Source organism: Aegilops tauschii, chromosome 6 (genome assembly GCF_002575655.3).
Source record: "Aegilops tauschii subsp. strangulata cultivar AL8/78 chromosome 6, Aet v6.0, whole genome shotgun sequence".
NCBI lineage: Eukaryota > Viridiplantae > Streptophyta > Magnoliopsida > Poales > Poaceae > Aegilops > Aegilops tauschii.
The window spans coordinates 184,688,343-184,700,075 of NC_053040.3; positions in this window are offsets into that span (position 1 = coordinate 184,688,343).

Genomic DNA, 11,733 nt, shown 5'->3' on the forward strand with positions numbered 1-11,733 from the left:
AACGTGCATCGCTCGGCCCCCGACCACCCATCGTAATCGGGGACTCCCCGATATTTTCCGCGCCCACACTTCTACCACATTTTTTTCTATCATGGACGGCCCAAAGAATGTCATGCAGCTGCGTCTCCGGCCCGCCCAGGACGAAAAGCCCATTTTCTGTCAAGATTTTTTGTCATAGAAGTAGGACCCCACCACATCTATGATGATACCGGGTTTTGTCACAATTATCGTCATAGAAGTGTCATAAGTATGACAGAAAAAAAATTCGTTCGGCCCAAAATGTCACGGATGTGTCTTTTTTTGTAGTGCATACTGCAAACAACCAAATATAGCAATTAAAACTGGACATATTCTCACACTACAAAAGCGACTCGACAAAACAAATCATGGGTTCCCCCCTATGAAGAGGCATGACAAAACAAATCATGGGTTTCCTCACTTGTCACAGATGGGCTCGTTCCCGTGGGAAGAGCACGGACCCTGGATGCACTCCATGTTGTCGCAGATGGGCTCCTTCCCCTTGGAAGAGCACGGCTGTAGGGTGCCCTCCCGGATGTCGCAGATGGGCTCTTTCCCCTTGGAAGAGCAGATGGGCTATTTTTCCCTTGGAAGAGCCAGAGAGGGTGCTCTCCTCGTGGTCGTCGTCAATGAGGTCTAATTTGGAAGCTGTGGATCCCAAGCCAGCGTCGGAGAACGTGTCCTTCAGAAATGACAAAATGGGCTTGATGGCGATGTAGGATGGGAAATTCTTGACAGCAAGCCAGAGGAGATCAGTGGCGGGGCCATGGATGAGATCGACGGCGGTTGAACCCGAGGGGTTGGGGGTGGGCCACTTAACCTGTGACATAGCCTGCCTCAGGCCGTCACTGTCGACGACCTTGATGTCGTAGCCGACATCCGCGACATACCCGCATACTCTAGCCCGCTGATTGAGTGCTTGCAGCCAGTAATGGTCGTCAGCTTCCTCGGCGACGTCGGGCGAAGAGACCGTGATACACCTCTTTTGGGCCAGTCGCTCCTCGAGCTCCACGGGAAGCATAGCCGGGCTTAGGTTGCGACGCTCTCGAGTGGGGGATGTGGATGGGGATATATGGGAAAGGGGGCGTTTAGCAGGCGTCATCTAAGAAATTCAAGGCAAACCAGCAGATGTTGACAATGGAGGCCTTGCAGCGGTGGCGACCATGCTAGGGTTTCGAGCGAGGGAGGGGGTGTGTGTGTGCGCGCGCTCGTGCGTGCCCGAGGAGGTTTTGGTGTGTGTGTGTGTGTGGAGGGGAGGGCGGGGGTGTGTTTGAGGAAATGACGCGGCTGCTGAAAAATTTACTTCGCGGGAGTCAAAAGCGGGAGTGAAATGCCGGGGCTATTGAAAATTTGGATGATGGTGCATTGCACACGGTCCGGAGATAACAACCGTGTGTTATGAAACATAAAAACTCTTGAGGGGGCAGATATTTTTGAGGGATGCAGGCATGATTGGGAACAAGAAACATCACACACGGTCGAAACATAATAACCTTGTGTTATCAAACAGAAGAAAGCTGCAGGCGGGTAGTTATTTTTTTGAGGGAAGCCTCGTGGAGTCCAATGTACTGTGCGGATGTGCGTGACAGAGGCACCAGCGTGGCACACGGTTAGTGTGAGTGAACCGTCTCTATTGCGTCATCCGACTTGTCTAATGTTCATAAATTTGGTGAAAAATGACGTGGGAGAAGGTCAGAACACGAACACACTTGCATGTGGACCAAATATATCTATGAAAAGCGTGGTTTGATGTTCAAATACCAAATGCAACTTCGATGTGGCACCTATCTCGCAAAGCGCACGGTATTGCTTGCCCCCCACCTCGTGTCACCTCCCATCCACCCCCCCCCCACGGAGGATCACCTAGCAAAGTGTGAAGTACTAGCCCCCCCACACACACTTTCAGTCGGCGGGCCAGAGAGGCATCTCACCAAGATGGATCATAGAACAGACCAAGAATAATCCACCTTGGTCGTACAACCTCTCTCTTGTTGTTGGTCAAAGTGATGGCAGTCCATGCGACCCCGGAGATGGGCTAGATCGCCAATAATCACGCCAGTAGCTAGTCCCCGAAGACAAGCACTGCCTGCGTGTGGCCCAAACATATGTATGGAGAGCTGTGTTTGAATACACAGTGGAACAACTTTGATGTGGCACCGTGCTTTCAAACCAGAAATCCCCACACTAAGTGAGGGTTAGTTGATGATGCATATGTATGTCACACCACACTTCAAGCCGATGACGGGGATTCATGCATGCATGCGTGCATAGTATGCGCTCAAACTTAATTAGGTCTGAATCTCACCATGACCTATACTACGATAACACGAACCAAAGGCGGAATCCGCCATGGTAACCTATCTTGTTGTCGGTCAAGGTGATTATGGATGTCCACGCGGGCCCACGAATATATAGGCTTGTCGCCGATAACCACGCGAGGGAGTGTACCATTCGAAGACAACCAATACATGTATATGTATGGAGGTGATGCGTGCATGCATGTTTGAATACCATTTCACAACATTGATGTGGCGCATGCGTCGAAAATCGTACAGTACACAGAGCGAGACCGGTTCATGATGTGTCGTGGTACTAGCCACTACGACTCGATGGGAGGGATTCATGCGTACACATGCAGGTGTGTGCTCAAACTGTATCATGTCATCCCAGAGCATGACATATATATAAATATACCATATTACAAAAAAATAACCCGCTCCTAAGTCAAATTAAACTCTCTTGTTGTCAGGCAAAGTAGTGATGGACCAAGCGGGCCCACAGATAGAAAGCATCGATATCGCTGATAACCACTTAAGTGGGTGCGAGAGGACAAACACCATCGCTTTTCATGTGGGCCAAACATATGTTGAATACCCAAAATGCACAACTTTGATGTGGCACATGCCTCGAAAACCGTAAAGTCCCCACATAGAGCGAGGTTCATGAAGCGTACTACATATGATGGTCCCCTTCCCCCTCTTCGACACATACTATATGCTCCTACCATAATACAACCCAAAAAGAATCCTCCTTGATGGTGAAATTAAATAACCTCTCCCGACGTAGGTCAAAGTGATGCATGCATCGACGATGGCCTCGTGGGCCCACAAATGGAAGCGTCACACGTGAGTGTCCTAGGATAACCACCGCCTGCATGCATGTGGCCCAAAGAGGTGTTGTGTTTTGTTTGAATAACCAATTTCACAACTTTGGCATGGCACGTGCCTCGGAAACAGAAAAGTAATCCCGACACTGAGTGAGGTGTACTTGTTCACGGATGCGTATGTATAGTATATATGCTAGTCCCCTCCTACCTCTTCGACGCGTACTATATATATATACTCCCACCATAACACAAACAAAAAAGATTATACCTTGTTGGTCAAATTAACCTCACTACCGGCTGTTCGTCAAAGTGATGGACGACGACCTCGCGGGCCCACAAAAAGCGTCACATGTGAGTATCGAGTGTCGTGTAGGACAACCATCGACTGCATGTGACCAAAACATGTATGTATGAAAGGGTTGTGTAATGTTTCAAATAACAAATTCATGACTCTGATGTGGCACCTGCCTCACAAAACGGCCAGCCCACACGATGGCTCACGACTCATAGTGTACTGCGAGCCACCCGGCACCCCCTAGACGCACGCGCGCGCGCGCACACACACACACACACACCGCGAATCCACCGCAACTACGATGCATGTTAAATTATCCCGCGGTGAACATATGTTACCAAAGGAGGGACGTTTTATTTTTGAAAAAAACAAGATCATTAAGACGTTTTAGTACATTGATTGATTTTCTAGGGGTATAACATGCAAAAATGAAATTTGAGCTACATGCACACGTGACAGTGCACATAAATGGATTGCAAAAACACATGTGTCTCACTGGGTGCATGTTTACTACCCGTGCAAGAAATTTCGAACATTCAAAATCTTGATTTTTAAATTCTAGTACATCCAAAACTTATTTGAAATTCGTGAAACTTATAGTGTTGTCATATGGACAAAAATACAAAGTGGCATTGTACTTTTTTGTCAAATTTGAGACCAGTTTTGATGTAATCTTCATCTTCTTGCAAATGGAAGATTATTAATAATTGGGAACCAATATCCCAAACGGATTATTTATTCGAACCGTGAGCGTTAGCCCAACAATGGATACGTGTCATGCTTCGGTTAAGCAATAAAGTGGCAGCATTAATCATCCAAATAGAAAAGCAATATACGTGCTGCCACGCGACCCGTGTGCCATGCAAGCAGGCGCGAGGTTACGGGACGCATGCGAGCAGTCCGCCGCACAGGCAGACCAGGAGGCGTGCGTGCAGGTGTGTGAATTGACGGCAGGCGTGCTCGCTACGCAGTGTCATCGGGAGGCGTGTGAGTAGCTGTGTGAAACAACGGTAGGCATGCCAGCGGTCCGGTGCGCAGGCTCACCGGGAGGCGAGCCAGCGGTTTGACCGCCGCCCGCCTCTCTCCCACTACTCCATATTAATGGCGCGGCCGAGCGGCCGCACCCCCCATCCTCGCCACACACACAATTCTCTCTCTCCGCTTGCATCCTCGACACCGCTCTCAGTCCTCAAAGCCGTCAGTGTATGAGGATGCCGCCGAAGCGCCCCATCGGAGGGAGTGGCGACGCCGGGGCTGCTGAAGCACTAGAGCACGACGTGGAGATGGAGACAGAGTTTGCCGTCACCGTCGGCGAGGTATCGCTGCACCCTGACGTCATCGGCAGCGTTGAGCTTCCACAGCCAGAGGCAGAGGTCCACACCGACTCCATTGACGACTCGGGCGACGACCCCGGCGACGACTCCGACGACCACTCCAGCAACGACTCCGATGATGCTGGACAACTGGTCAGTCATCTATACCCATTTATGTGTCAAATAGATCCTAGGGTTTCTCTGGTTACTCCTGCCTCCCCCTTAGAAATCCTATGGTTATGTTATCCCAATCCATGAAATCTGAGTAAGTTTCGTTAGATCCGTGTAGTGTATTGATTATTTGAATGGTACAAGTGATAAGTGATTGGGTTTGGATCGAGTGACACAGGAGGTGCTTCTACGTGGTACTCTTTTTAATGGGCTTTACCGTTGTTTCATCTGTGCAAATGATTTCTGCTAGTAATCCGTCTAGGGTTAGTGTTCATGCTAATAATTTATAGCCAGGACTTGACCATTGATTTTGAATGACCTACATATAAGTTTGTGCCATTATTTTCTTCAAGATTGGTCTGTAATAGACGAATTTACTTAAAAATTGAACCATAATATATGGATATGTATAAAAAATAGCCATAAATTCCTAATCCTACTTCATGGCATGTAAACATTGATTTGATGCCAAATTTTGGCAACTGCCAAATGTTCGCTAGAGATTAGTTTGTAAACATTAATTTGACACCATATTTTTTTACTAGTTGTATAGGTGTTGTGTGACGAGGTGGACAGCAAGGATGAAGGTGGCCAGAGGAGGTACAAGAGGCAAATCCCGAGGGAGCTTTATGCGGGAATGCATAACGGGCGTATTAGGACCTGGGACGGCGGCTATCGATGCCCATTTTGCAACCACAAGCTTCATGACGCGTATCAAAGTGTTCTGGTGCATGCAAGAGGATGGGCCGTTGGCTCATTCAAGCAAAAGTATTCTTGCAGGGTAGCGCACGACGTATATGCCGAGTACCTGGAGAAGCTTCAGGATCGTGCCGGCAGATGAGATGAGATGTGGGATCAAACTATGTACGCTTGAGTATGCTTAATGACGGTTGAACTATGTACTTATGGTTGAACTATGCTTGTGTACGCTTATTATCTATGTCTGAGTATGTTTAATCTAAGTTTACTTATGTCTAAATATGGGATATGGATGCAATCAGTTCGGTTGATGGAATCTACCTCCGTCGTGGTTTATTGGTCCCCTTTGTAATTTGTGTTAATTTTTGACCAAAGATTTAACTCACAAAATGTAAGTGCAGGTCAGCCAAAATTATATCGTTGGATGCGTATTTGAACATATGTTCAATGATATAATTTTTGGTGACATGCATAAACATTTGTTAGTTAAATATTTGGTCAAAATTTGGTACAAATTACAAAGGGGACCAATAACCAGGACGGAGGTAGTACGTCAATCACACATGGTTCCCAAAATTGGAACCGTGTGCAATTACTTTCATTTTGCCTGTTGCGTCAATCACACACGGTTGGCTCTTGCAAACCGTTGCCTCCAAAATTCTTTATGGGATAGAAAACCCTCACCACCCAATTCAAAAAACAAAAAAAAGAAAACCCTCACCATCCACACATCACAAAAACCCTCACCCCGCCCGCCACCCCCTCCGGTCCCCATTCACACCTGCACAAGCTCCTCCGCGTCTATGCGTGGCACCGCCTATCGCGGCGGCAACCACTTAGCTCGACGCCTACCGGCGCCACCAGGCTGCCGACAAACCCCACCACATTTCGCCACTTCCGCTTGCCACCGCCTATCGCCATCGACTTTCTCGACGCTGCTCGTGGTCGACCCAGCTCCGACCGGTTGGGGAATCTGCCGTACTGAGGGTTTTTTCTAATGGTCAACAAGATAACTAATTTAATGAGATATTATCTCATCTCTTATCCTAGTTCATCTGCCTCCTTTAATCACCCGGCCGAAATCGTCGTGAATTCATTTTTATTCGAGCTGATTTGAGGGTTTTCTTTCATTCTTAGAGTGTACAATGTGTGGACACATCAGGACCACATAACTTGAGGATGTGCACAGTATGTTCAATCTCACCCTAAATCGGTTGGCATGGCCTACTTTTCTGAACATATACTAAATATTGCTACATTAGGATAAAAGGTGCCACATGCACCATATACGTCAAAGGGTATTTTTCTTCCCTCTTCTTTCTATATTAGGCAAATTAATGATATATTGTTCTTTCGATTACTCTCATATTTCCGTGACATCATGTTTACCCTATCTGTTTAATTATAGATTTTTGTCCTTCGATTTCAACTGCTGTACAGTTCTTTCAATTTGGGCCCATATTTGCATGTTACCGTATTTTCTTTAACAATCCTACCATTTTCTGCAGCGTGTGCCTTGCTATGCAACATAATCTGTAGTGCACAATATTTCCCTTTACACAAATCAAGACTGCAGGGATGTCATACTGAACACAAACCATGGATTTACAATCGTTCTACTGTAAGACTAGATGAACATGGTGACTCCTATTTTGGCACTGGGCTTTGAAAAGAAATTTCTAAGTTTTATGTACTGAAAGCTGGCACTAAAATTGCACTGCATACAGAAGAGCCTGGTCATGAGATATATGCTAACTTCCCCGACAATATCATCCGTCCAGACATTGTTCGAAGTAAGTTTTCTTTTGAAGTATTTGCATGTTGACTTACCCAGCAATATCAAACGAATTGTGTAGTATTTAAGCAACCAATTGTTATTCCATTTTCTTACTATATTCCTACCTACTAACTTCTAGTTACCAATACACTTTTCTATTGCCCTGTTTTAACTAAATATTCCCTGTACTCCCACTTCTATCAGAAAGTGCCACTGACAAGGAGACTCCAGAGGTGGAGAACGGGGCTGCCAACAAGCGGAGGCGGGGCGAGCAAGAACCGCAAGCGACTCCAGCAGGCCTAGACTTCATCAGCAGCCTCCCCGATGATATGTTGACAGTCATCATCTCCCTCCTCCCAATCAAATATGGGGCGCGGACATCCGTCCTTTCCCGGCGGTGGCACCCCCTATGGAAATCCACCCCTCTCAACCTCATCGACACCCACGAGCTCTGCCATGGCTATCACGAAATCTTGGATGCATTCTTCAAGATCCTCGGCAGTCACCCTGGCCCAACCAGAGGTCTTAGAATGGGCAAGTTCCGTTCCAATGGCAAGGAACGAGCCAAGCTTGACGACTGGTTCCGGTCCTCCGCCCTAGACCAGCTCGGGGAGCTCCCTTTTGATGATGGGCATATGCGCTCGCTGCCAACGTCCGCGCTCTGCCTCGTGCCTACGCTGTGCGTCGCCAAGTTCATGAATTCCCATCCCCCCTTAATGACGCTCCCGTGCTTATTCTGCCATGACTGAAGCAGCTCGAGCTCGTCGCCGTCTACCTCCCAAACGGTGACATGGAGCGCCTGCTCCGTGGCTGTACTACACTCAAGTACCTTCGTCTTCAGGCGATCAATGGGTTGAGTAGCTTCCACATCACCTCCATGACTCTCCGGACTATTTATGTGTGTTGCTGGTGCGGCAAGAAGACATCACAAGATGTGTACCACGGTATAGTCATTGAGGACACACCTTCACTTGAGACATTACTTGTAGTTGATAAAGAAGGTCCAACAAGAATCAATGTCATTTCTGTGACGAAATTGACAGTGGTGGGCTACTCGTCTGACAAATACTCCGAACTTGTTATTGGATCCACACCTGTTCAGGTATACAACAGCCGTCTTCTACCTCTACTTCTAGAAATTAACATTATTTCTAATTTTGAAGATGCAAGTTCGTCTGTCATCCAGAAAATGATTTTGACAAGCTTGACCCCGAAACTGCACATAGTGAAGGTCTTGGCACTAGAATCTATCGGCCCCAACCTGGAGCAAGTTGTCAGTTTACTGAGATGCTTTTCGTGCCTGGAGAAGCTATATATCGAGCTGATGTTCCTTTCCTGTTAAATGTTAACCATAAGGGAGTTCAATTTGTGATACCTTTTTCCAATTTTACAATGACAATGTACTACGATTTCTGAAGGATTTTTTTGGAAGATTTCAGTACATACATGTCCCCCCATATTGGTTGCTTGATGCATATGGTTACAATCCATAAGCATTTCTCCTTTGGATTCATCTGTACTAGTTTTCTCAGGGAACTTTTCATCCACTCCAACCTCTTGTGAAGAAGGCTACATTTTTCTAGATTTTAATCAAATGCCCATGTTAATCATGTCGGATCGAAGATGGCATGTTAGTGCATTTTACAAATCCTGCAACCCAAATATGCCTGTAGTAGTGTTAAAAACTGCATGTAGGCACTAACACGTTTTCTTCTTTTGCAGATAAGATTAGGCCTGGTGGTGGATGAGGGAGTCCTGGATTAGGGGGTCCGCGGGCGTCCGGGCTATATGACATGGGTCGGACTGATGGGCCGTGAAGATACAAGATAGAAGGCCTTCCCCAGTGTCCGGATGGGACTCTCCTTTGCGTGGATGGCAAGCTTGGCATCCGGATGTGTAGTTTCCTTTCTCTATAAACCGACTCTGTACAACCCTAGGCCCCTCTGGTGTCTATATAAACCAGAGGGTTTAGTCCGTAGAGGCTAAGAAAAATCATACAGGCTAGACATCTAGGGTTTAGGCATTACGATCTCGAGGTGGATCAACTCTTGTAACCCCTATACTCATCAAAGTCAATCAAGCAGGAAGATGGGTATTACCTCCATTGAGAGGGCCCGAACCTGGGTAAGCATCGTGTCCCCTGCCTCCTATTACCTTCGATCCTCATACGCACAGTTCAGGACCCTCAACCCGGGATCGGTCGGTTTTGACACCGACATTGGTGCTTTGATTGAGAGTTCCACTGTGTCTTCAACAGAAGGCTCGATCACTCGTTCGATCATCTACAACAATGCCATTTTTGGGGAAGCTTTCCTCCCCGGCCAGATTTTTGTATTCGGTGGCTTCATTCTGTGTGCCAACTCGATTGACCACCTCGAATAGATCGACAGCTACGCCCCTGGTCATCAGATCAGTTTCGGGAACCTAACAGTGAAGCCTGTTTATCAAAATAGATAAGTGTGTTATCTCCGGCGAATATTTGATCCTCTGTCCGGCCCGTTTTTCCAAAAAGACAAACAGAGTCTCAGGGGCTACTATCTATACACATGCATATTTTTTGCACATATAAAAGTGGCTAAGAATATTACGTCGCATACCTCAAAGCCTGTTAGCAGGCTAGTGAAGGCCTCGTTCAGCCCGCTTTTGGCAGACTGAACCTTCTCAACCACCGTACTCATCATGGTACGATGCTCCTCCACGACAGAAGCACGTTGCAGTGCGTCCATCAGAGGGTTCAGCGCCTCTGGATTAGTGGAGGCTGCCTTCGGAGTAGGCATTCCCCTTCCTTTGAAGGGGGTTGCTCGCTTGATTCCGGAACCACTTGGGTTTCCGGAATAGTGTTCGGCCGGGGGCCGGACTGGTCAGGACCCCTGCCGTTAGTCCCCATGGGGATTGCGTCCCCCATGTTTTCGGCAGCCGAGGCTTTACCCTCTGGCGTCGTCTTGGCGGCCTGCCGCACCTCTCCGTAGCCCGGAGAGGCCCTTCGGGACAACACTTTGATGTCGTCCATGGCGGTTGGCGGGGAGGCTCGCGGAGGCGTCTCCCTCTCCATCATCCCCGGTTCCAGAGAATTCCCCTCCGATAATGATTGTTGGGGGAGATCGCGGGCCGGACTGCACCATACAAATTGTTAGATTCCAATCATAAAGATTGGGCATATGAAAGACACCCTCAGATACTTACGATGCGGCGAGGGGCTTCGGCCTGGGGCGCCACTCGGGGAAGGCTTCAGCATCCGAATCTGAGCCGTCCGGGAGGGATATTTCCCCCTCTTGGGCGCCTCCGCCTCTGAGTCTACAGAGGCTGCCCTTTTCTTCCTCCTCCCCTTAGGGGGAGAATTGCTTTCTGCCTCCTCCTCCTCTTCGTCTTCATCTCCCTTGCGGGAGGAGTGAGCTTTGGCCTCTTCGGACATGGCATACAAAGTACCTTTATGGTGGAGGCCACTTTCGGCCTCCTTGCTCTTCTTCTTCTTGTCCTTCTTCACCGGCGCCTAGTATGGCGCCGGGACCAGCATCCTCATTAGTAGAGGATCAGCTGGGTTTTCAGTCAGTGGAGCTGGACATCTGATCCACTTCGCCTTCTTTGTCCAGCCCTGTTTAGAGGATGGAATTCTTAATACACTCCCTGGATTGATAAGCTAATCTATGTTCAGAAATTGAACACTTACCGGGGTGGCCGGATGATTGCAGTCAACGCCGATGTCCTCGGACGTCTTCGGCCATGACTTCTGAGCCTTGACGAGCAGCTTCCAGATCTCTTTGTGCGTCACGCCAAAGAACCGCTGCAGGGTCCGTCGCCCTTCCGGATTGAACTCCCACATACGGAGAGGCCGTTGCTGGCAGGGAAGGGTTCGGCGGACGAGCATCACCTGGATCACGTCAGTGATGCTGGTGCCCTGTTCTATGATATTTTTTGTGTGTTTTTGCAGCATCAACACCTCGTCGGATGATCCCCAATGCAGACCCTTGTTGGTCCATGATGCAAGCCGCAGCGGGGGTCCGGATCTGAATGCAGGAGCGGCCGCCCACTTGGTGCCTCGAGGTTCGGTGATGTAAAACCACTCCTGCTGCCATATCTTGACGGTCTCCACAAAGGCCCCTTTGGGCCAGGTAACTTTGGGGAGCTTGCTCACCATGGCACCGCCACAATCCGCATGCTGCCCGTCGACCACCTTCGGCTTCACATTGAAGGCCTTGAGTGACAAGCCGAAGTGTGGGGGGATGCGGAGGAATGCCTCACACACGACGATAAACGCCAAGATGTGAAGGAAGGAGTTCAGAGCTAGATCGTGAACATCTAGCCCGTAATAGAACATGAGACCGTGAACAAAGGGGTGGAGGGGACACCCTAGTCC